The following is a 25,616-nucleotide window of genomic DNA, read 5'->3' on the forward strand; positions in this document are numbered from 1 at the left end:
CCTCAAAACATGAATATTCATCTATGGACGTTCACCTGTGGAAGTTCCTTACCCAGTTTGGATCCAGCAAAGGAAAGAAAAATTGGATTGGTTAAGGAGGGTTGGGGGATGGCCAGGGGTTAATATAATTACTCTTACCAACTGTCTAGGCTCACCTAAATGCTTCCGCCAATTAATCACTCCGTAGAACTCTGTGGGTCAAGTTTCAGAATTATCCCACTGGGGGAGCAAAGGAACTGGTGTATTTATGCACTTACTCCCATCAGTTATTGGTGGGACTGGGGGCTGGGAAAGGGGCCATTAATTCTCTGGAATATCCAGCCTGCCCACACTGCCACAGAAAACATTCAGGCCGTCAGAGTTTAGCCACAGTAGTTACTGTAATAGTAAGGCGGAGGTGAAATTGGCTAGCCACTGACAGTGGTCGTTACAGACTCTCTTCCACCTTACGGTCATGACTGAGAATTTCACTGCCCTCAGAATACTAGAATTCCATCAGTAAGCATAACTCTTTTTTGTTCCTTAATCCTCTGACCCTCAACACTTATATCCAGCAACAGTTCCATAATTCACAATGCACTTCCTCCAGAAATTGTAGTAGAAGTACAGCTACCAACCATCCATACCCCACTACTAAATCCAATAACAGGAAATAAAAGTCATTATAGCAATTGCCATTTGCTAATGCAATTTTCTGCTGACTTGCTCTCCACCCAGACTCGCTCCCAGCCCCTGACCCCGCCATCCACATACACCTACACTATGAGCTCATTGAGAAAAAGGCCTCTTTGTTACTCATTCTTAAATCCCCTAAAAGCGTACCGGGCAGGTAGTTGGCACTCAAATGTTTCTTCAGTGAACTAACTAAACTGACGGTCTTCGTTTAGATCCATGGAATCACAAAGTCTAGCCTCAGAATCCTATGCATAGGATTCCGGCCATTTAGTTCCAGATCAGCATGTTCACTACGTGATGGGAACTGACTTCTTTTTCAAATTCAGGCATCATTTCTGCTACTTGGGAACATCGCTACTCCTCCATCAAAGCTCTGTTGTATACTTTATGAATTAGGAACTTTGAAACTATAGGACTACCTTTACCACTTTTAGAGGAGAGGAAAAATACTAAAAAGACTTTTATTTCCTGAACACCCACTAGTAACACTACTAGTGCCCTTGGTAGAAGAGTAACACCTCTGTTACTAAAGGCACCAAGCACACTGTAGGGAAGAGAGATGGTTTTTGTTTTGTCTGTTATGTTTACAGGTCTCTATTTGTGTTTCCTCGGGTTCTCTCATTAAATCTTAAAAGTCCCCAAGAGTTTATGACTTAATGTGTGTCTTCTGCTTCTTCTGTAATTCTTCACAGTAGCTGGCAGAGTGCTTGGCACATAAAGAATCGTCAACAAACTGTGGCTGATGGATAGAATCACCCTGTGCGTAGGTGGAACAGCCCTAAGCAAGCACTAATAGCTAGAATTTCTTGGGTCCTGACAGTAGTCAGTGTCTAACACCTAGAAAATAGGCTGCTCTGGCCACTTCGGTGCTCAGGAATGACTAAACATTTCATTTCTGCAGCCACTGAGTTTGGTTTTTTCTAGTCATCTGTGAAAGCAAGTGCTAAATATGTAATGACCTTAATCTTTCATTTTTATGACCCACTGGTATATAATCAGCAGTAACCATAAGGTAGACCCAATGCTTAGTAATAGGTGACATAAGAGCCTTCATTCTGAAGGTAGCCACTAAGCTGTGGAAAATATAATTAAATTCTGTCCGCATAAGGGAAGTTTCAGTAGAGACTTTTGCACTCAAACTCCTGAAATACCAATCCCTTTGCTTTTCAGGCCTTCTTTTGGTGCCTCTGAGTAAAATCAAAAGCAAATGTATGGAGTAAAATAAAAATTAGGAACTCTAATCCCGTAAGAAAACTCCTGCTCTGCGATTTGATAGGGTCAGGAGCTGGGAGGAAGGATTCAATTTTCAGCGGCTCTGTTCTGTCCCTGCAGCCTGCCATGTGTTCCAGCCCAGCCTTGATCGGCAGCCGTCGCTGTTTACTATGTGACAGACAGCTGTGCCCTACCGGCTCTGGGCCATCGTTGTCATTCCTCCACCTCGAGCGCCAGCCGCTCATGTGTGACATGAGGCACTTCCGGAAACTGCCGCCCATCCTGAGCCGTGGTCTTTGGCAGGAATGCGCAATGTCGGACCAGGGCTGATCATCGAAGGGTCTCCCAAGACACAGATAAAAAAGCAGACAGAAAAGGAAATTCCCTACTATATAAGACTACCAAGAAATAAAGCTTACAATATGCCCTCAAAAATCTACTACGAGTACTTTTTATCATATTTGGTTCTGTTTTCAGCTGTTACAGCTTTCCCTTCACCTGCTGGGCTCTTTTTGAAATAGAGATGCCAGGAAAGGGAAGCTCAGTGCAGCTCATGATTGAGAGCTGCCTGCACAAGCACGCGAATCACACCTGGGACTGAGGCTCTGCTGTGTCTAGCACGTGCCTGCCATCTGTAAAATGTTCAGCTCGGCCTTCTCACCACCACACTTTTATATATGTAATATTTTAAATGTTGTTTACAAAAATAATCTGAGGTGGTCTGAAATAAAGTATATGAATATGCGTGTGTTCGTGTATTATACATTCTTTATTGGCGTGAGTTATGTATGTTTATGCACCAACAGAATAAAGAATAAAAATTAATGCAATAAAAAAGAATGTCTTCTTTCTATTGTATAGATACAGATTTTTTAAACACGGTATTCTAGTTTGCTTTCATTTTGTATTTTCTGTGTCTGGGAGACAATGATAAAAAATGAGGTGGAAAGGATTGTGGAACCCAATATAAAAAAATTCACCGTTTTCCTTAAAATGATTTATTTTATCATTTTGAATGATAAAGAGCCTGGCTGGCCATCTGTTAGACTGTAGAGGGAATGCCTGCTACAGGTGGGAACTGGACCTGTGACCTCCCCTGTTCCTCCCAAATTAGCCATTTTATCATCTTCATGTGCTAGGCAAATTCTTTTAAAATGTTTTTCCAAGAAAATTGTCAAGCTCGAAAGCACTGATTCATACAGATAATTGGTAATACTCTTGGTATCTTTTCTGTTCAAACAGGAAGAGAAGAGCAGGGAGGAACAATTCCATGGGACTTGAAAGGAGAGAAATCCATTCAAGAGGTGACTGAATCTGTTTCAGCCTCATATTTGCAATACCATCATTATATGGTTGAGTTGCAGTTTCCATTATAGGTCCCTTTTTCAGACCTTGTAATTCATGCCTAGCCTGGCATGAATGACTTTAAACAATATTTTAAAATATTCCTATGAAAGACAATGAAATTTATTTTACCAATTTGCTTTAGAGATGAGAAAACTAATAGAAAAACAAAAAACACAGAGTTTCTTTAAAATTTCAAGCAACTCTATGCTTGAAATTTATATACATATATATATTAAAATATATACATACTTTTTTTTTTTTTTTTTTTTGGCTGCCCCACAGGATCTTAGCTCCCCGACCAGGGATTGAGCCCTGGCCACGGCAGTGAAAGCACCGAGTCCAGACCACTGGACCACCAGGGAATTGCTGGGTCATATTTTCAACTGAGAAAGGAATACATAAATACAGCAATGGCCACTCAAAGAGAATGCAGAACATGCCCTACCATAAGGACCCCCAAAACATTTCTATGCTGGTAAAACCTGGTGAAAATAAAAATCTGGAGTAGCTTTAAAGAATGAAAGAAGTTTTGTTTTGTTTTTTAATGCAACTAACCCGCCAGAAAAGTGGCACAGAGGAGGATAATACTGTGCTGTTAACCCCAAACCTGGGGCAAAGCAAGTTCAGGGGAGAACTGTATGGACTGTTTATGACAGTCTTGAATTATTTTTAGCACCAGCTGGTAGGATCAGCTTCCTCACCCTATAAGGACGCTCCTTAGTACCTACTCATAGCACAGCACTTGGCCACTTACCCAGTTGAAACTAATCACAGTTGAGCACTGCCGCCATGTCAAACACTTTAAGATACATTTGTGTCATCCTGGAGAGTATGCACTTCCAGTACCAGGGAGTCAAATAATTGATATTATTTTTCCCGTTACACAGATGAGGAATCTGAAGCTCAGAAAAATTACTGAATTTTCCCAAGCCATGCTGCTAGTATTGACTGCTCAGACTTTTTTTTTTTTTTTTTTTTTTTTTTTTTTTGCGGTACCCGGGCCTCTCAGTGTTGTGGCCTTTCCCGTTGCGGAGCACAGGCTCCGGACGCGCAGGCTCAGTGGCCATGGCTCACGGGCCCAGCCGCTCCGCGGCATGTGGGATCTTCCCGGACCGGGGCATGAACCCGTGTCCCCTGCATCGGCAGGCGGACTCTCAACCACTGCGCCACCAGGGAAGCCCCTGACTGCTCAGACTTTGAAACTCCATTCGGCTGATTAGCGTTCATGCTCTTCCCACTACACCAGACTGGCTTTCAACCATTTCTCCCTGTTGAAGGGAGAGCTCTATATTCAATTTTTGTCACTAACGAGAGGAATGGATCTGCATTCCTTTGGAGTACATTGTTCTTAAATTAGAACATTTAATGGAGACTCCATTTTCTTCTTAAAAACAAAACTAAAATATATGAGTTTAGACATCATAATGTATCAAAATAGTTGTTCATTTGGTTATAAAAACATTTCTATTGGCAGAATGAATGTTTTGAGGTACAAAATAGCTGCTAATTTTAGAAATGCTTTTTAAGTAGTAGCCCTTAAAGTGAGAACTTTCCTGGTAAAGCTTCATTTGTTTTTTGTTTTTAATAAAAAGATGAATTGAATACACTGAAAATTAGATTACCAGCAAATCACAAATGGGATTCAAGATGACAACTACAGTGAGTAGCATAGTTTTTATCACTTGGGGCAGAGTAAAAAAGAGCACTGGGCAAGGAATCAGGATGATGTGGGATCTGATCTTGGCTTTCCACTGACCAACATAGTCAAATTGCTTAAGCTCAGTAAACCTGAAGTTCTTATTCTGTAAAATGCACTAAGTAATATATCTAGCTCCACTCAGCTATAAATTTCTATGATATGTTCCACATATCCACTCTCCATGTAGAAGTTTTGGTTAGAGACCACCTTTGAACAGTATTATTTAAAAAAAAGAAAAAAGAATGATTTGAAGAATTCATCACTGACACTTTGATTACATCCACATGTTCCAATAATACTGCATTGTCTAGCTTAAACCAATGAATATTCTCTCTCATGTTTAATCTATCCAGAGCTATATATAAGCTAGAATGGAAACCACTTCAGAGATAACGAGAAGACTATCAAGTCTATCTGAGGAGCCCTGGCTCGCTGCTATCTCTCTCTCTTCATTTCCCACATACCCACTAGTTTAAAATATATTGGTTTTGGACTTCCCTGGTGGTGCAGTGGCTAAGAATCCGCCTCCCAATGCAGGGGACACGGGTTCGAGCCCTGATCTGGGAAGATCCGACATGCCGCAGAACAACCGAGTCCATGTGCCACAACTACTGAAGCCCACGCGCCTAGAGCCGGTGCTCCAAAACAAAGAGAAGCCACCACAATGAGAAGCCTACACACCACAATGAAGAGTAGCCCCCGCTCGCCGCAACTAGAGAAAGCCCACACAGCAATGAAGACCTAACGCAGCCAAAAATAAATATATAAATTTTAAAAATAAATAAAATAAAATATATTGGTTTTATAAGTGAAGGACATTCTTTAAAACACCTGGATTGTACTCTTCAAAAATAACAAGGTTGATGAAAATGAAATGTTGATGAAACTGTTGCAGATTAAAGGAGAGTAAAGAGACTTGACAATTAAACACAGTGTATGCTCCCTGATTGGATCTTAGACTAGGGAGAAAATAGCTATAAAGGATACTATTGAATTAACTGCTAAAATTCAAATATGGACTATAGATTAGATAGTAGTATAAAATCGATAATAAATTTCCTGAGTTTATGACTGCACTTAAATTATGCAAGAGAATTCTTTGTGCTTAGCAAAACACACTGAAGTATTTAAGGGTAGAGAGGCATGATATCTCTAACACACTCTCAAATGGTTCAGAGAAAAAAATATATAAATATATATTTTTACACATATATACATATATAGAGTGTATGTATCTATACATATAAAAACATATATGTGGTTATATATGTATGTATACGTAAGTAGAGAATATTATAAAAACAAATGGAACATATACAAATATAAAACCATTATGAAAACTAATATAATGTTGTATGTCAATTATACCTCAATTTAAACAAGAAAAGAAAAAATTTAAAAGAAATAGGAAAAAATATAAACTATTGGTAAATCTGGGCAATAGGTATTTGACAGTTCCTCATACTATTCTTATAACTTTTTTGTAAGTCTGAAATTATTTTAAAACAAAGCTACCCCCTGCCAAAATTGGTTTAGAACAAGCATTTTATAAAACATGGTATTAACTACATTGTGGGTAAAGACCTATTGTTTTATATACCCAATCAAGGTATCATCCCAACATATATCCTATCTTGTATAAATAATATTCTCCTGTATCTTAGATCTGCTCTTTCTCTCCACTCACTTTAGCCTTGACTCTGAGCACTTTATCTCCTAGTCTACCCATGTGATAGCTACCATGTCCCTGTCCCCATGGCTACTACTGACTGCCTCATGGGTAAGCGTTTGACCCAGAATGGGCCAATCTAAGAATTAAATCTATGATTTTTGCACTGGGTCGCAAAGGAAACCTAAATTAGTTACTCTCTGGTGGTTGTCTCAGTCTGGATCCCCCTAAAAAAGATTCTGAAACAAGGAATTGGGTACAAGTAGTCTATCTGAGAGATGATCCCAGGAAGCATGGTAAGAGAGTGTGAAAGGGAAAGGAAGAAAGCAATAATAAAAGGTGTTGAGTCCTGCTGGGAACCCTCTAAGAGGCCTATAAAACAAAACTCAGAATTGTCCTCCCAAAGAATGAGGAAAGTAAGGTATTTATGCACCAATTCCCACCCCTCTTTGGCTGAAGATTACTCCTGGGCATATTAACCACCTGGCACTTCTGGTCTGCCCTACCTGCTGTCCCAGCGCGCTCCCCCAGCCGCTGTCCTCAGGCAGAATGATGCAGATGCTAGAGGTAGGAAGCCTGGGACAGGTAGGGGAGCAATTCCCCAACTGTAGATGACCTCATAGATGGGCCAAGGAGACATGGCCAGGACAGCAGCAGCGTCTGCTACAGTGGTTAATGGTGGAAAGTTTAGGAAGTTTTCAGTGGGCTGTGCTTCCTGCCATGTGGAGGAATCTGGTCTACAGGGAAAGACAGAGAAGCAGACTTTCAGAGAAAGAGACGGAGTTAGTGGCAGCAGTGGAAGCCCTGATTCCAGCTGGTTTTAAGGCCTAGGCCCCAGTTTTGTCTATTCAGCCCTGTCTAGGATTCAGTGAGGAATTCAAATCACGTTTATATCTCAACAAATTTGAGTTGGGTTTCTGTCACGTAGCCAGAAGAAGCCTGACTACTAACCTTATTACAATATTATCACCTACATCCCTATGATGAGATACAAATACTTTCACCCTAAAATCCCATCATATAAATATGACCAAAGTAGAGTAATAATCATGAAAATTTCAGCTCTAATCTCTGTATTTCCCTCCACAGTATGATATCGCTTTACTTATTTTTAAATTGATGCCATTTTTTAAATTTCCTCAAGTATTTTCTTTATCCACTGTGGCATATATCACTGTACAACCAAAACTCATCGGACTTAGTGAAACATTCTCCATCTATCTTGAAGATGATTTTGTGAAAAAAGTATTCAGTGATTTCTATTTCTAGAAAGGACTTCACATTTTTTTTAAAGAAATGTGTTTGTTGGGTATAAATTTTACAGCAATTGAAAAAATGTCTGGTGGGAAAAAAAAAACTAAAAGGAAATGAAATACAGTATAGCTTAGAAAAACAACTCAAATAATTTAATTTGGAGAGCAGGAAATAAAACATATTTATTCTTGATCCTGAGAATATAGCAGTATTTTGATCATGAAACAAGGTGGATAATTTTAATATTCAGCTAAGTTGAAAAAAAAGAAAAACAAAATTAATATATATGCAATACACCCCCACATACACTTTATAGACAACTCATTCAAAAACTTTCCGCAGAACATATTTTTACATTTCTCATGAGATTTTGGAATTTATACTGCAAAAGTATATAGGGAATATATGTAAGTAAGTTAAGACATCATCAAACCAATGATACAGGAATGCAGATCATGGGATGACTCCATCACCAGTTTTTCCCTACTCCACACTGCTGTTTAACTATGAAAAATCTGGTGTTCAGGCTCATTTTTGCTTTCTAGAGTAATATTTCAAATCATTATATAGGATATTTTAGTATAAGATATACCTTAAAAGTAATGCTTATCGATCCTTACAGTCTAAACAAGGAGCCATTTCATGCGATTTTCACAGACCAGTCATCCCTTTTCCTTCTTTAATTTTCATCATATCTATCTCATTATGGCTGTGTTTACACAGACAGGAAGTTAAGAGCTTGTTTAATTTTGAAAGTAAGAAATAATCTTGGGCTTCCCTGGTGGCGCGTGGTTGGGAATCCGCCTGCTAATGCAGGGGGCACAGGTTCGAGCCCTGGTCCGGGAGGACCCCACGTGCCGCGGAGCGGCTGAGCCCACGCGCTACAACTGCTGAGCCTGTGCTCTAGAGCTCACAAGCCACGACTGCTGAGGCCCATGCTCCTGGAGCCCATGCTCTGCAGCAGGAGAGGCCACCGCAGTGAGGAGCCCACGCACTGCAACGAAGAGTAGCTCCCGCTCACCATAACCAGAGAAAGCCCGCGCACAGCAATGAAGACCCAACGCAGCCAAAGATAAATAAATAAAATAAATACATTTTAAAAAAAAGAAATAATCTTATTAGATTATTCATATCAAAGTAATTATCTGAGTAATCGGATGGATGACTCAAAATCAGGATGTTATCCTGAATTATCTGGATAGCTCTCAACTTTCTAAGTTATTCTGTTGGAATAGAAATAACCTGAATATTATTTGTACTGTATTGTTCTTGGAATATGATGAATAATAAAAAGTAATGTCTACTTCTTACTTTATAAATAGCCAATGCAAACATAGTATTTATTTCTATTTTCCATTTCTTGGTGCAAGATACCTAGATGTCTCTTTTGCAAAACAGTATAGTGGGGTATTAAACATGGGAGTTCTAGAATTACCACTACTTAGCTATCTACTTAGCCTCTACGTGCCTCAGTATTCACATCAGTAAAACTGGGATATTAGTAATACCTGATTGATAAAGTTGTAGTAAGGATTAAATGAGATAAATCTAGTAAAACACTTAGAAAGTAATTGAATATAGGTTGGATAAACAACAAGGTCCTACTGTATAGCACAGGGAACTATATTCAATATCCTGTGATAAACCTTAATGGAAAAGAATACGGAAAATATATATATATACATATAACTGAGTCACTTTGCTATACAGCAGAAATTAACACAACATTGTAAATCAACTATACTTCAATAAATTTTTTTTAAAAGAAAGTAATTGAAAGCACGTGTCTCACAGAGAAATTGGTATATACACCCATGTTCATAGCAACATTGTTCACAATAACCAAAAAGTAGAAGCAATCCAAATGTCCATCAACGGTGGAATGGATAAACAAAATATGATATATATATGCAGTGGTATATTATTCAGTCTTAAAAAGGAAGGAGAGGGACTTGCCTGGCAATCCAGTGGTTAAGACTTCACGCTTCCACCACTGCAGGGAGCACAGGTTCGATCCCTGGTCAGGGAACTAAGATCATGGACGCCCACGGCATGGCAAAAAAAAAAAAAAGGAAGGAGATTCTGATACATGCTACAACACAGATGAACCTTGAGGACATTCTGCTAAATGAAATAACCCAGTTCCAAAAACACAAATACTGTCTGATTTCACTTACATGAGGTGTCAAGAGTAGTCAGACTCAGAGAAACAAAGCAGAATGGTGGTTGCCAGGGGCTGGGGGGAGGGGGAAGTGGGTAGCTGTTTTTTAATGGGTATAGAGTTTCAGTTTTGCAAGATGAAAAAGTTCTGGGGATTGGCTGCACAACAACGTATATGTACTTAGCACTATTGAACTGTACACTTTAAAATGTTTAAGATGGTAAATTTTGTTATGTGTATTTTACCACAATTCTTTAATGGAAAGAAATGGAAAAGAAAAATTTTTTAATAAAAAATTTTATTTTACCTTTAAAAAAAACACTTGGAAAGTGCATGGTATAGAGAGTTTCAATAGAAAAGGGCTATTATCTTTGTTTTTCTCTTTCTTTTTAAAATTTTCTGATTGAGAACCAGGCTCATTTGTATGTTCTGTGATCCCAAATGGTTATTTAATCAATATAGGAACAATTCTCTGGGGTCAAATGGAAACAAGCAATTGACTTTCTTCTAGGGTTGTTCAGGGGACCCTGCGTGGGGATAAGCCCTGTGAGGAAGGAAGTGCCTGGAATGAGATATCCAAGCAAGTATCAGGAGCACAAGTGGTGAGCTCTCTGTGGGGTGGCACTAAAAAGCTGGCAGCCAACCAGTTAGCTGTTTATGTAAATGAAGGAGAGCTACTACAGATCCTGGTCCTTGCTCCAGCAGAGGGTCACTGTAAACTCTCTACAGGCCATAAATGGAGACTAAGAGGTGGTCCATTCACGCCCAAGGAGAATAAATATTATCCATCAGACCTATGGCATTCGAACCTCCCATCAACTACTCTGACGGCAGGGGAACTGAGGGATGCTGATATAATATGACACAAAGTCGAAAGAGCACCATAAAGTAATCTAATCAGTGAGTAAGGGGCTATAAATTCCAAATACCTTGGAGTAAGCTTAACAAGAAATATGCAGTGCTGACATAAAGAAAAATACAAAATTTTACTGGGGAATATAAAAGTAGTGGTAAATGAATGGAGTAAAATAACTTGTTCTCAGACAAGATGAATTAATGTTGTTAAATTTCAAATCTCCTAAATTTCATTTATAAATTTAATGTAATTAGATTTCAATTTCCAATTCCAGAATTAGGCAGCAAAAGAGTCAAGAATGGATTTACAACTCTCAGGCAAAAATAACTAGACAATGTACTTCTGGCCTGATACTAGACAGATAGGTTAATGAAACAGATTCTACATTCTGTGATACATCTGAGAATTTAGAATTAGTGAAGCACTTTTGTAATCAATACAGAAGGAGTAGATTTTTAATGAATGGCAGCTTAAAAAATTTGTTAACTGTGGAAAAATACAGTTAGATTCTTTACCTAACACCATATACTAACATATATTTGTATATTTCCATATAGTTTGAATCATATATTGTGAAAATGAAATCAATGTCTTACTTATTTAATTAAAAAAGCAAAAAAGATTTTAAAAAAAGAATTCAAGTGACCAATATAACTTTGAAAAACTGTTCAAACTCATTACAATTTAGAACATGAAAATTAAAATAATGAGATATGAGTGTAGCCCATAAAATTGGAATTTAGAAAATGATTGCACAAGTGCCAATGAGAGTTCAAGAAAAGGGGCACATCCATTAACTACAGGTGAGAATGTAAATTGGCATAATCTTTCAAGGAGCAATTTGGCAACATTCTTCCAAAGTGTTAAAAAAAAAAATGTTCAGACCTTTTTCACCCAGCTTCCACCTCCAGAAACATGGTAAGAAATAATGAGGACTTCAATATCTAGAAATATCATGAACTATGTAACCTGAAAACATGAAATAAGTTTCTGCTACAACGCACCCAGAAATGTTGGATTAAAAATAAACTTATTTTTTAAATACTGGGGAGAACACAAAATGAATTTGTTTATGAGTGAAAACCTTGGCAGCCCCAGAGGGGCTTATTAGTATCAACAATCAAGAGATTTTTTTTCAAATGAAGGAAATATATTCAAATAATCTAAAATTCAAGTCATAAAAGAGAGGTAGGGAAAAGACTTATTCCCAAACCTTTCTTCAAACCACTCCCCAGAGGCAAATATGTACTTGTACAGTCTTATGTATATTGTGCAAATATGCATTTGTAGACTTATTTTAAATCCATATGGCAGCACACCATACACTGTTCTGCACCTGGTTCTTTTCACTTCAGATAAGATTTTCTCATTCCAACATATAAAAAGCTTTCTCAGGGCTTCCCTGGTGGCGCAGTGGTTGAGAGTCCACCTGCCGATGCAAGGGACACGGGTTCGTGCCCCGGTCCGGGAAGATCCCACATGCCGCGGAGCGGCTGGGCCCGTGAGCCATGGCCGCTGGGCCTGCGTGTCCGGAGCCTGTGCTCCGCAACAGGAGAGGCCGCAACAGTGAGAGACCCGTGTACCACAAAAAAAAAAAAAAAAAAAAAAAAGCTTTCTCATTCTTTTTTTACCAATACACAGTACTACATTCAACAGTTAAACTATAATTATTTAACCAATCTCCTATGCACAGGCAATTACATTATTGCCAGTCTTTTTTTTTTACATTGATAACAAAATGTTACTTTATTTATACATATTATTTTTTAAATACAAATATCATGTTTAATTCATTTTTTTTACATCTTTATTGGAGTATAATTGCTCGACAATGGTGTGTTAGTTTCTGCTTTATAACAAAGTGAATCAGTTATACATATACATATGTTCCCATATCTCCTCCTTCTTGCATCTCCCTCCCTCCCACCCTCCCTATCCCACCCCTCTAGGTGGTCACAAAGCACCAAGCTGATCTCCCTGTGCTATGTGGCTACTTCCTACTAGCTATCTATTTTATGTTTGGTAGTGTATATATGTCCATGCCACTCTCTCACTTTGTCACAGCTTACCCTTCCCCCTCCCTATATCCTCAAGTCCATTCTCTAGTAGGTCTGTGTCTTTATTCCCATCTTACCCCTAGGTTCTTCATGACCTTTTTTTTCTTTCTTAGATACCATATATATGTGTTAGCATACAGTATTTGTTTTTCTCTTTCTGACTTACTTCACTCTGTATGACAGACTCTAGGTCCATCCACCTCACTACAAATAACTCAATTTCATTGCTTTTTATGGCTGAGTAATACTCCATTGTATATATGTGCCACATCTTCTTTATCCATTCATCTGTCGATGGGCATTTAGGTTGCTTCCATGTCCTGACTATTGTAAATAGAGCTGCAGTGAACATTTTGGTACATGACTCTTTTTGAATTATGGTTTTCTCAGAGAATATGCCCAGTAGTGGGATTGCTGGGTCGTATGGTAGTTCTATTTGTAGTTTTTTAAGGAACTTCCATACTGTTCTCCATAGTGGCTGTATCATTTTACATTCTCACCAACAGTGCATGAGGGTTCCCTTTTCTCCACACCCTCTCCAGCATTTATTTTTTCTAGATTTTTTGATGATGGCCATTCTGACCGGTGTGAGATGATATCTCATTGTAGTGTTGATTTGCATTTCTCTAATGATTAATGATGTTGAGCATTCTTTCAATGACTAATATTTGTTGGCAATATGTATATCTTCTTTGGAGAAATGTCTATTTAGGTCTTCTGCCCATTTTTGGATTGGGTTGTTTGTTTGTTTGACATTGAGCTTCATGAGCTGCTTGTAAATTTTGGAGATTAATCCTTTGTCAGTTGCTTCATTTGCAAATATTTTCTCCCATTCTGAGGGTTGTCTTTTGGCCTTGTTTATGGTCTCCTTTGCTGTGCAAAAGCTTTGAAGTTTCATTAGGTCCCATTTGTTTATTTTTGTTTTTATTTCCATTTCTGTAGGAGGTGGGTCAAAAAGGATCTTGCTGTGATATATGTCATAGAATGTTCTGCCTATGTTTTCCTCTAAGAGTTTGACAGTGTCTGGCCTTACATTTAGGTCTTTAATCCATTTTGAGTTTATTTTTGTGTATGGTGTTAGGGAGTGTTCTAATTTCATACTTTTACATGTAGCTGTCCAGTTTTCCCAGCACCACTTATTGAAGAGGCTGTCTTTTCTCCACTGTATATTCTTGCCTCCTTTATCAAAGATAATGTGACTATATGTGCGTGGGTTTATCTCTGGGCTTTCTATCCTGTTCCATTGATCTATATTTCTGTTTTTGTGCCAGTACCATACTGTCTTGATTACTGTAGCTTTGTAGTATAGTCTGAAGTCACGGAGCCTGATTCCTCCAGCTCCATTTTTCATTCTCAAGATTGCTTTGGCTATTTGGGGTCTTTTGTGTTTCCATACAAATTGTGAAATTTTTTGTTCTAGTTCTGTGAAAAATGCCAGTGGTAGTTTAATAGGGATTGCATTGAATCCATAGATTGCTTTGGGTAGTAGAGTCATTTTCACAATGTTGATTCTTCCAATCCAAGAACATGTATATCTCTCCATCTATTTTATTGCCAGTCTTTAACAGCAACAAATAAAGCTTTTTTTTTTTTGGCTGGGCCACACAGCTTGTGGGATCTTAGTTCCCTGACCAGGGAACTAAGGCCCTCTGCAATGAAAGCACAGAGTCCTAACTACTGGACCGCCAGGAAACTCCTGACAACAAATAAGGCTTTAATGAATAACATTGAACATAGGTCATTTTGCACTTACACAAGTTTATCTGTAGGAAAAATTCCGAGAAGTGGAATTACCACCTGGAAGGATACAGCAGTTAAATACATATTATCAATGTATCCTTCTTTGATGTTGCAGCAGTCCATACACTTACCATCTATGTGGGAGACTACATGGTTCCCCAAACTCATGTCAACATAGTGTTTTATGAAATTTGTTGCTATCTGCACCATTAAGAATGGAAAAGCAGTGTCAGTGATGCTTTAATTTGAATTTTTCTTTTTATGAGTGAGGTTGAGTACCGTCTAGGTTTAAGAGCCAATTATATTTTGTTTTTCATGATCTGATCATATCATTTACTCACTTTTCTATTGTGTTTTTTGTTATTTTTTTATTGATTTGGTGGAGACTTTATATCAAGGAAATTAGCCCTTTGCTTATGATTTGAAGTAGTTTTTCAATTTTCATTTGTTTTCTGACACTTTTAACAACTTTCTTGAGATATGATTGACTTACAATAAACTGCTTATATTTATAAAGTGTACACCTTGAAAAGTTTCAAACAGCTCTATTGAGGTACAGTTGACATGCAATAAACTGTACATATTTAAAGTATACAGTTTGATAAATTTTTACTTATTTATACACTCTTGAAATTATCACCACAATCAAGATAATTATTTGTAATCCCTCTCTCTTGTTCCTCTCAGCCTCCCACTCCATCCCTCAGACAACAACAGATCTGCTCTCTGCCCCTGTTGATTTGCATTTTCCATAGTTTTATGTAAATGGAAACATCCAGTACATACTCTTCTTTGTCTGGCTTCTTTCACTCTGCATAATTATTATGAGATTCATGCATGTTAATTTTTTATTGCTGAGTAGTATTCCACAATCATCCCAAATGATTTCCAAATGGTTTCAGAAAGATATATATAGAGAGAGAAAGAATATGAAAAAGTAAATGAAGAAAAACGTAAACAATTCATGAAATTGGGTAAAGAATAAATGGGAACTCATTGAACTATTTCTTTAAAAAGAAAAAGGCTTTACTCAGATCAAATTCACATACTGTATAACTTACCCTTTTAAAGTGTACAATTCAACTTTTTTTAGTGTATTCACAGGTTCTGGGGATTAGGATACGGGCAGATTTGGGAGGGCCATCATTTTGCATAGCACCATGTCTATTCATTGCCCATTTTAAAATTGTCATTTGTCTTTTTATTATTGAGTTGTTCTTTATATATTCTGAATACAAATCTCTTATCAGATATATGTTTTGCACATATTTTCTACCATTCCATGGGTTGTCTTTTCACTTTCTTGATGGTGTCCTTTGAAGCACAAAAGTTTTAAATTTTAATAAAGTACAATTTATCTACTTTTTTTTTTGTCATTTGTGTGTTGTTTAACCCAGGGCCATGAAAATTTATTCCTATGTTTTCTTCTACAAGTTTTATCATTTAAGCTGTTACATTTCAGTATTCCATTTTTAGTTACCATTTATTTATGGTGAGAGACAGAGGTCCAATTTTATTCTTTTCCATGTGGATATCTAGTTGCCTTAACAGCTTTTGTTGGAAATAATATTCTTTTCCCATTGAATGGTCTTTGTAACCTTGGCAAAAGGTAAGGGTTTATTTCCAGACCCTCAATTCTATTCCACTGATGTGTAAGTCTACCCTTATGCCAGTACCATACCATCTTGATTACTGTAGCTTCACAGTAAGTTTTGAAATCAAGAAACGTGAGTCCTCCAGCATCATTCTTCTTTTAAAGTTTGTTTTGGCTATTCAGGCTCCCTTGCATTTCCATATGAATTTCAAGATCAGCCTGTCAGTTTTTGCCAAAAAACAGCTAGGATTCTCATTTGATTTAGAATTCTCTTAACTCTGTATGAATTTAAGAACAATTTGGGAATAATGACATCTTAAAAATATTGTCTTCCAACCCATGAACATGGGACGTGTTTCTATTTATTTAAATCTTCTGTCTTTCAATAATGTTTAGTAGTTTTCAGTGTACATGACTTGCACTTCTTCTGTTAAAAGTATACCCAGGGCTTCCGTGGTGGCGCAGTGGTTAAGAATCCACCTGCCAATGCAGGGGACACGGGTTCCAGCCCTGGTCCAGGAAGATCCCACATGCCGCGGAGCAGCTAAGCCCGTGTGCCACAACTACTGAGCCTGCTCTCTAGAGCCTGCAAGCCACAACTACTGGAGCCTTCGCACTGCAACGAAGAGCAGCCCCTGCCCGCCGCAACTAGAGAAAGCCCGGGCACAGCAAAGAAGACCCAAGGCAGCCAAAAACAAATAAATTAATTTTTTAAAAAAAGAAATCAACTCCTTTAAAAAAATAAGTATACCCAAGTATTTTATTCTTTTTCATGCTATCATAAATGGATTGTTTCCTTAGTATCATTTTCAGAATATTTATTTCTAGGATATAGAAATATAATTGATTTTTCTATATTGATTTTATATCCTGAAAACTTCCTCAAATTAATTATTTAGTAGTTTAATTATAATTAAACACATATTTATATACTTATATATTTATACACTTAGATTTAATTAAAGATGTTCCTTGTCTCTTCCAACTTCTGGTGATGGCCAGCATTCCTTGGCATTCCTTGATGGGTAGTCAAATCACGCTAGTCTCTGCCTCCATCTTCACGTTGCTTTTTCTTCTGTGTCTATCATCTGTGTCTCTCTTATAGGATTAGGTTCTATATGGTTGGATTTAGGTTCTATATGGTTAATCCAGGATGGATTTAGGTTATTGGATTTAGGTTCTATATGGTTAATCCAGGATGATCTCCTCATTGCAACATCTTTAATTAAACCTACAAAGACACTTTTTCCAAATAAAATAGCAGTCATAGAGTCTGAGGATTAAAAATAAACGTATCTTTTGTAAGGCCACCATTTAGCCCACTACAGATATCAACTGAGAATGTAGAGTAGGCAGTGTTATATGAGATTTGGACTTCTCATTTTATAGATGTTTTTAAAGCAGTGGAACTGAATGGTGCAACTTAGAAAGTACAGAAAAAATCTAAGGACCAAACCTTGGGGCCCTACATAGCTTAGCAGTCAGGAAAAGGATAAGAGTCCAGCAAAGAAAAAGGGAAACACATGCTCTGTGAGGACAGAAAGTTGTCTGTTTTGTTCCTTAATTGTTTGCCATTATCTTAGGTCCTGGTATTTAGAAAACACTCCAAAAGAAAAGAACAAAAACAAAACTCCAAACATTCTATATGATTGCTTTCGATTAGGTGGCCATTAAAGTAAGGAAAAAACAAAAACATGCCAGTGTGGCATTGCAGAATTCCAGCGAAAAAGGTATTTTCAAGAAGAGATGCTTCCTCTTCCAGCTGTGAAGCCACATGTGGAGGAGCTCTTGTCTATGCCAGCAGCCATGCTGCCCAAGGGTCCGCTGCAGTCTGTGCAGGTCTCGGGAAGCAGGAAGGTGACCACAGCCCTGGCACAGCACAAAGAGCTAACTGTTTCACCAAGGTGAACAGTGGCCCCTGGAGATGACTGAGCTGCTTACTCTGCAATGTATGCTCCTGGAACCTGTCCTGTTCCTGTGGAGAGCGCGGCTCCCCTGCGTGGACATCCGTGCTTGTGTGAAGGGTGGCCCACATTTCTGCAACCTGCTAGCCCATCTCCAAAGCTCTGGTGGCCAGTTACCAGAAATACATGGATGGGGCTTCGGGAAGGAAATCAAAAACACCCTCATCTAGCAGGACCAGACCCTCCCTGCTAGCAGCTGCCCCTATCACTGAAAAGCCAGAGTTCAGAGGCCCTGGTGCATGCAGCAGCCACCAGAAGCCTTACAGAGAAGCCAGCCACAAGGAACAGGGCTCACCTTTATATTAAACAATGGTTGTGGGATTTTAAGTTTTAAAAGAAAGGGGTGGGGGCCCCTTCCAGGTTAAGATGATGTGAACACAGACATCTATTTTTTTTCCCTCCCCAAACCCCGTGTGAAAGTATAATAAATGAGTTTTGTTCTAAACCTACAAGTGTGGGGAAAGCGGTAGAGGAAACGACAGCGACAACATTTTGAAAGGTGGAAAGCGGATGGATGTGTGATAACTGATTTAGCACCCCCAAGAAACTCAGATCCCAAGCTGGCAGCAAGGAGAGTTCAAAATCAACAAAATTTGCACCACAGCCTCAAAACGATCAGAAATTGGCAATGCTAGAAAAATGTGAAGCACAGTGTGAAGAAGAGTTCCTAAATAAGGGGGTGTAGGCAAAAGCCGTTTGAGAAACAGTAAAAATCCCAGGTCCCTTTGCTCCAACCTAGGAAAAACAGAGGAGGGATGCCAGGAGACCATATGGCCAGTGAATTGCTGAATGCAGACACCTCTAGCCTTCTTCCCCAGTACAACTCCCAACATGCTGGCAGCCAGACATTTACCCTCCAGAAAAGAAACTGAGGCTCCTTTCCACAGACGCTGATCTGCCTAAAAGCAAGACCTAAAGGCACTGACCTCAGAGTTTCCCCTATAAATGGCCCACCCAGATTCCGATTCAGTGAAGCTCAGAGTTGAAAAGTCCTTCCCACAGGCTCAGGGTGTGAATCACTTTTTTAGTCTCACGCTTTCTTGATCATGAGCAGAGAGCCAAGGGATTACAAGCCCAAAGAAGAAAGGCTCTGCCACAGAAACTGGAAACCAAAATAAGTAAAGAGAAAAAAAAGGCAACTGTGGAGGAGGGAAAAACTAGATCCAACATGACTGGCTATGAATGGATAATTGTGGAAGCGGAATAATAGTAGGTAGGGATTCACTGTATCATTGTATCACTGTAGATATTAAAATTTTATGTAATATGAAGTTTTAGAAGGGATGGTAGGAAAGGTTTGGATTTCTCAGCAATACTGGAAACAAAAAGACAATAGAGCAATGCCTTCAAAATTTCTAATAATTGAAAAAATTTCCAGACAAATTCTATAACTAGACAACCTATAAATCAAGTGCAAAGGAAGCACCCGAGTAGATGGACTGGCCCTAATGAATCAATGACGGTCCACTCACTCTACTAGGAAGTAAGACGAAGTATTCGGGTGCACATACAGGTTGGTTGGTATATTTGGTAATGGAAATAAGAGCCAGTTCTCTTCTGATTGCTTTACTTTGAGGAGCACATAGTCTAGTGGGACATATGGATACATAAAGAGATAGTGTTTATATGTACTAAAATAAAATGGCTGAGTTCTGTTATAGAGCCATGCATAGTCTTATGGGACCCCAGCCTTTTGGCTCAGGAAAGGCTTTAAGGGGTATGTAATGCCTGAGATGAGTCTTAAGGAATGAATAGTGGTTACCCAGAGAAGAAGGAAGGGAAAAGCATTCAAAGCAGAAAGACTGCCATTAACAAAGGGACAAAGGAATAAAATATCTTGGTGTGTATGGAATATAGCACAGAACCAAGCACAGAAAGTGTGCAGTAAATACTCACTGGCATCAATTAAATCACTTGGTATTTCCATGGACTTGGCATATCTAGGGTTACTAGAGGCTAGAAATGAAGCCAGAAAGTATACTGCAACTGTCTGTTACTCAAGTGTTAATCATTTTGAGACAGCAGAGTCAAGAAACAAGGTGCTGAAAACCGTATTCTGGAAGAGGTATTAAGGAGCTGGAAAATAGGAAACAACCGAGATGCTAAGGCTTCATCTACTGCTGGACTGCAGCACTTATTTTTAGGAGTTTTCTGATTGATTCACAGTTCAAAGATTATTTTTGAACTGATTGAATTTAGCCTTGGCTGATACTGCATTTGTTAAATTCAGCAATCTTTATCTTTACCTATTCTTTTGCTAGTTCATTCTACAAAAATTTTTAAGTACCCACTTGTATAGACACTTTATATAAAACAGTTCTTGGGGCTTTTGTAGTCTGGATGGAAAGGCATATGCTAGAGAAATTATGCATGATTAAATATACAGATGGTATTTTTATATGGCACAAGGTTCCTGCCATATGACACAACTAGAATGTTCAAATATTTCAATACCAATAAGGTCGGCCTCAATCTTAAAAATATTACTGCAATGTTGGTGGGAATGTAAATTGATATAGCCACTATGGAGAACAGTATGGAGGGTCCTTAAAAAACTACAAATAGAACTACCATATGACCCAGCAATCCCACTACTGGGCCTATACGCTGAGAGAACCATAATTCAAAAAGAGTCATGTACCAAAATGTTCACTGCAGCTCTATTTACAATAGCCAGGATATGGAAGCAACCTAAGTGTCCATCAACAGATAAATGGATAAAGAAGATGTGGCACACATATACAATGGAATATTACTCAGCCATAAAAAGAAATGAAATTGAGTTATTTGTAGTGAGGTGGATGGACCTAGAGACTGTCATACAGAGTGAAGTAAGTCAGAAAGAGAAAAACAAATACAGTATGCTAGCACATATATATGGAATCTTTAAAAAAAAATGTTTATGAAGAACCTAGGGGCAGGATGGGAATAAAGACACAGACCTACTAGAGAATGGACTTGAGGACACAGGGAGGGGGAAGGGTAAGCTGGGACGAAGTGAGAGAGTGGCATGGACTTATATACACTACCAAATGTAAAATAGATAGCTCGTGGGAAGCAGCCACATAGCACAGGGAGGTCAGCTCAGTGCTTTGTGACCACCTAGAGGGGTGGGATAGGGAGGGTGGGAGGGAGAGAGACTCAAGAGGGAAGAGATATGGGGATATATGTCTATGTATAGCTGATTCACTTTGTTATGAAGCAGAAACTAACACACTATTGTAAAGGAATTATACTCCAGTAAAGATGTTAAAAAAAATACTAAGTACAATGGTAATTTTTAGTGCATATTACAAACAAGGGCCAGGAAAAAAAACAAAACAAATTTGGTCTTTATATGTGTTCATTATAATGAAAATACTAACCACTACTTACTATTCATGTGAAATTATAAATTTTTATTCAAGATGAGTCCAAGCCTATTGGATAGACTTTGAATACTAGTAAAATGACAGAACATACTACAGGGAAAGAGTAAGAACATATAGACTCATTTTCTTTTAAGTTTGAAAAAAGGAGTCTTTGATTCAAATGGAGCTTCTGTGTGGTGAATTAATGGGTCGTCATAACCAAATGATTGTAAGTCACAATTTAACTGAAAACCAGAAGGATAAAAATAGCAAAGACTAAACATATAATATCCTTCTTTCTTCATCTTTGCTTCTGGAAGGTGTGTCTTTCCTGAACTATGAATCATTGCCTCAGACCTTGCAAATTTGTTCCATGAGAGGGAAGTACCAGAGAGCATTAATACTCTCATTGTGGGTGTCCCTGCTCAGGAGCGAAACGGTGCACAGTCTGCAGTTTGGATAACTCTCCTTCCCCATAGGTTGCATAAAATGGAAACTAATGTTAAAAGAAAAATAGTCCAAGTAGTTTCAGCCTTACCTTTCTATAACAGCTGTAGTGACTGTATTAACAGAAGGAAGATCTTATTGCCTCCTAGCCTTCTTTAACCAGTCTGGGTTATTGTCATAAGCAGCCACATCACAGAACTTCCAACAGCCCAATCCTAAAAGGTAAATGAAAGTGTGATTCATTAAACGTACAGTTTACACTTGATATTTTGGCAACCGTTGCTACTCTATAAGCCTAGAAATAAAATGAATAGGGCTTGAATTTTGAACCAGAATCAAAATTGAGGTTTTCTTTCTTTCAAGACTTAGCTTGCTTGTTACAGAATTTTACCAAATTTCCAGATGAATAACCGTTATATTAACAAAAAGCAATTTCAATATTGTTAAAAGTATAGCATTGTTGGGCTTCCCTGGTGGCGCAGTGGTTGAGAATCTGCCTGCCAATGCAGGGGACACGGGTTCGAACCCTGGTCTGGGAAGATCCCACATGCCGCAGAGCAACTAGGCCCGTGAGCCACAACTACTGAGCCTGCGTGTCTGGAGCCTGTGCCCCGCAACAGGAGAGGCCGCGACAGTGAAAGGCCCGCGCACCGCGATGAAGAGTGTCCCCCGCTCGCCGCAACTAGAGAAAGCCCTCGCACAGAAACGAAGACCCAACACAGCCAAAAATAAAAATAAATAAAATTTTTTTAAAAAAGTATAGCATTGTCTAGAGTCTGTGCATGTACTTTATTTCTGATATTTTTGCATTCCCTATAATTTCTATTTTTAATATATTCCTTTTGGTTATTCTATTAAAAAATAAAAATTAGGATTGACTTTTTAGCTTTTCTCCCAAGACATTTTTCTTTCTGTATATGAAACAAAAATTGCAAATGACAACGTCTTCAAAATTATATAGAAATAAGTTATGTACCATTTATTCTCTTATTTGTCTTCCCAATAATAGTTGCTTAAACAATTATGATAATGAATTTGTGGGTGAAATTATTATTAGTTTGTATTTCTTTAAGCTTTCCTGGCTCATTCAGTGTACAACAGCAACACCTACTGGACATTTTTGTACTTCTCAGATAAGAATCATCTCACTACCATTCAAAGTATGAAATTGGCTAAGGAATGCGATTTATACCGGTATTACTGATGATTATAGTTCTTAACACTGCTCTGATCAGCAAACCTGTGAATTTACAGAGTTCACCTAACATAAAGAATGATAATCATCCTCACAATTATTGAGTATTTAAAGGTGAGAGAAGTATTTAAAAATGTGTGAAGATACACATATAGTCAGTCTGTGCTTCAAATTTAGTATGTCATATTAATTATTTTCTAAAACTGATCTATAAGGGAAGCAGAGCCAATGCCTGAATTGTTGGTAATAAAAATTCTCAGAGTTAAGCCACTCGTTCTCACTCACATTCCTGTACATCTGTGGAAAGATTCTTAATAGAGCTAATTGATGCCGTTGTGATAAAATCAATGCACAAAAGCAAAATAACGTACGCTATCCGAGGAGATGATTTGAAGTGCAGTTAACAAGGGGGAAAAGCTATGCTAATAACAACATTCTCATTTTCTCTTGCCACAGTAAAGTTGGATTTGTCAGAATTCAATTAAAATCAGCGGGGGAGAGAGGATTTTACACATTCATGGAGAAACATATATAGCTGCCATCCAAATGCAATAATACAGTATTTAATATAGCTCTGATACTCTCACCACTTTTCTCCCCAGAATAACTGAACCTCACTAACTCTGCACACAGCTCCCCCGCTAGATTGGATCAGAGACCCAGAAAGACCTAGTTATGTAGAAGAAAAAACTCATCCTTGGCTCCATGTTTTGGGGGTTCATCCAGCTTGTTCTTAGGATCAGGCACGCGGGAAAGATTCGGGACTTAGATTCTGGTGTAAGGTGGGAGGGAGCAAAATGGAGTCATTTGCAAAAGGTAAAAAAGGACAGAGGCACTCCTAGAGAGCTCGGTCGTGTAATCACTCATTTAATTAATCAGACATTACTCAGTGAATTTCTATATCCGCAGAGCACTGATCTGGGGACTGGGGACTGTATAGCAGGGGTCGGCAAGCTACTGCCAGCCTGGGGCCCGTTTTTCCACAGCCTGTGAGCTAGGGATGAATTTTGCATTTTCAAAGGTTGTCGAAAAAAGAAAAGAATATGTGTATGGGGAAAAACTCGGGTATTTCCTCCTATGAGTCTCCTTTACTCTCACACTACTCCTGCATTCACAACAATTCTGACATTAGATGTGAGGGTGTTTCCCCCACCAAGAAATCCTGTGACACCAGCGGGGTGTCCTACGATTCAACTCAATTTTGACACTGCCTACCTGGAGATAGCATCTGATCCCACAGGTTAAGCGCTCAGTCCCATAAGACCGTTCCCCTTTTCAGATGCCAATCACAAGTGGTAGGGCCCCAAGTTAACCACAACTTCTGTCCAAGTTGGCTACAAATCAGAGGTTCTCACAATCCCTTCCTTGGGTATAATTACTTTGCTAGAATGGATCACAAAACTCAGCGAAACACTTTAGGTTACCAGTTTATTAAAGCATATGTCAAAGAATACAGCGAAAGACCCAGATAAAGAGTTCAGGGCGGGGTCTGGGAGGGTCCCGAGCTCAGGAGCTTCTGTCTCCTTGCAGTTGGGGTGTGTCACCCTCCCAGTATGTTCACCAACGTGAACATTGGTGAACAGGACATGTTCACCAGCCTAAAAGCAATCTTAACCCCATACCATTGGGATTTTATGGACGTTTCCTCACCTAGGCATGATCAATTATTAACTCTGTTTCCAGCCCCTCTCCTCTCTCTGGAGAAGCGAGTGGGGGGTTGAAAATTCTAAGCTTCTTATCATGGCTTGGTATTTTTGGGGACCTGCCCCCATCCAGGAACCATCCAGGAGCCCACCTAGAATCACCTCATTAGAACAAAAGACATTTCCATCACCAGGAAGTTACATGGGTTTCAGGAGCCCTATGTCAGCAACTGGGGTCAAAGACCAAATATTAGTACAAAAGATGCCTGCAGTGCTCTTATCACTTGGGAAACTACAAGAGTTTTAGTTTCATTATGCCGGGAACTAGGGGCAGAGACCAATATACATATTTTTACTATTATTTAACAATATGTGACAGAGATATATGTTGCCTGCAAAGCCTAAAATACTGACTTTCTGACCTTTTACAGAAAAAGTTTGCTAATGCCTGATATATAGAGAGATTTAACCCTCATGAAGTTCGAGTCTAGAAAGGAAATTAAAACAACAATAATAACAAACACAATAACATAACAGTAACATGATTTTTTGATCTTTTACTATCTTTTGAGCATCGAGTTAGGTGTACTACGTCATTATCTCATTTAATCTTCATCAACGAACCTATAAGGTAGTTATGATTATTGTTAACTTACCAATGAAGAACCCAAAACTAAAAAAGGTTAATAATGACCACATAAATGACCAGACCTGGCATTAAAATCTAGGCTGTCTGACCCAGAGCCCATAGCC

General features: G+C 38.5%; 1 long non-coding RNA gene across 1 annotated transcript in view; it reads right to left on the bottom strand.

Annotated features, from left to right (window-relative positions):
- LOC138414087 (uncharacterized) overlaps positions 1 to 25,616 on the bottom strand; it is a 92,868-nt gene that overhangs the window by 38,162 nt on the left and 29,090 nt on the right. Inside the window, exons 2-3 of the long non-coding RNA XR_011246491.1 lie at positions 22,117 to 22,240; positions 9,813 to 9,885 (exon numbers count right to left, since the gene is read on the bottom strand). This is a non-coding gene — a long non-coding RNA (uncharacterized lncRNA). The remainder of the gene's footprint in view (positions 1 to 9,812; positions 9,886 to 22,116; positions 22,241 to 25,616) is intronic.

The sequence above is a fragment of the Delphinus delphis genome, chromosome 5, assembly GCF_949987515.2.
Source record: "Delphinus delphis chromosome 5, mDelDel1.2, whole genome shotgun sequence".
NCBI lineage: Eukaryota > Metazoa > Chordata > Mammalia > Artiodactyla > Delphinidae > Delphinus > Delphinus delphis.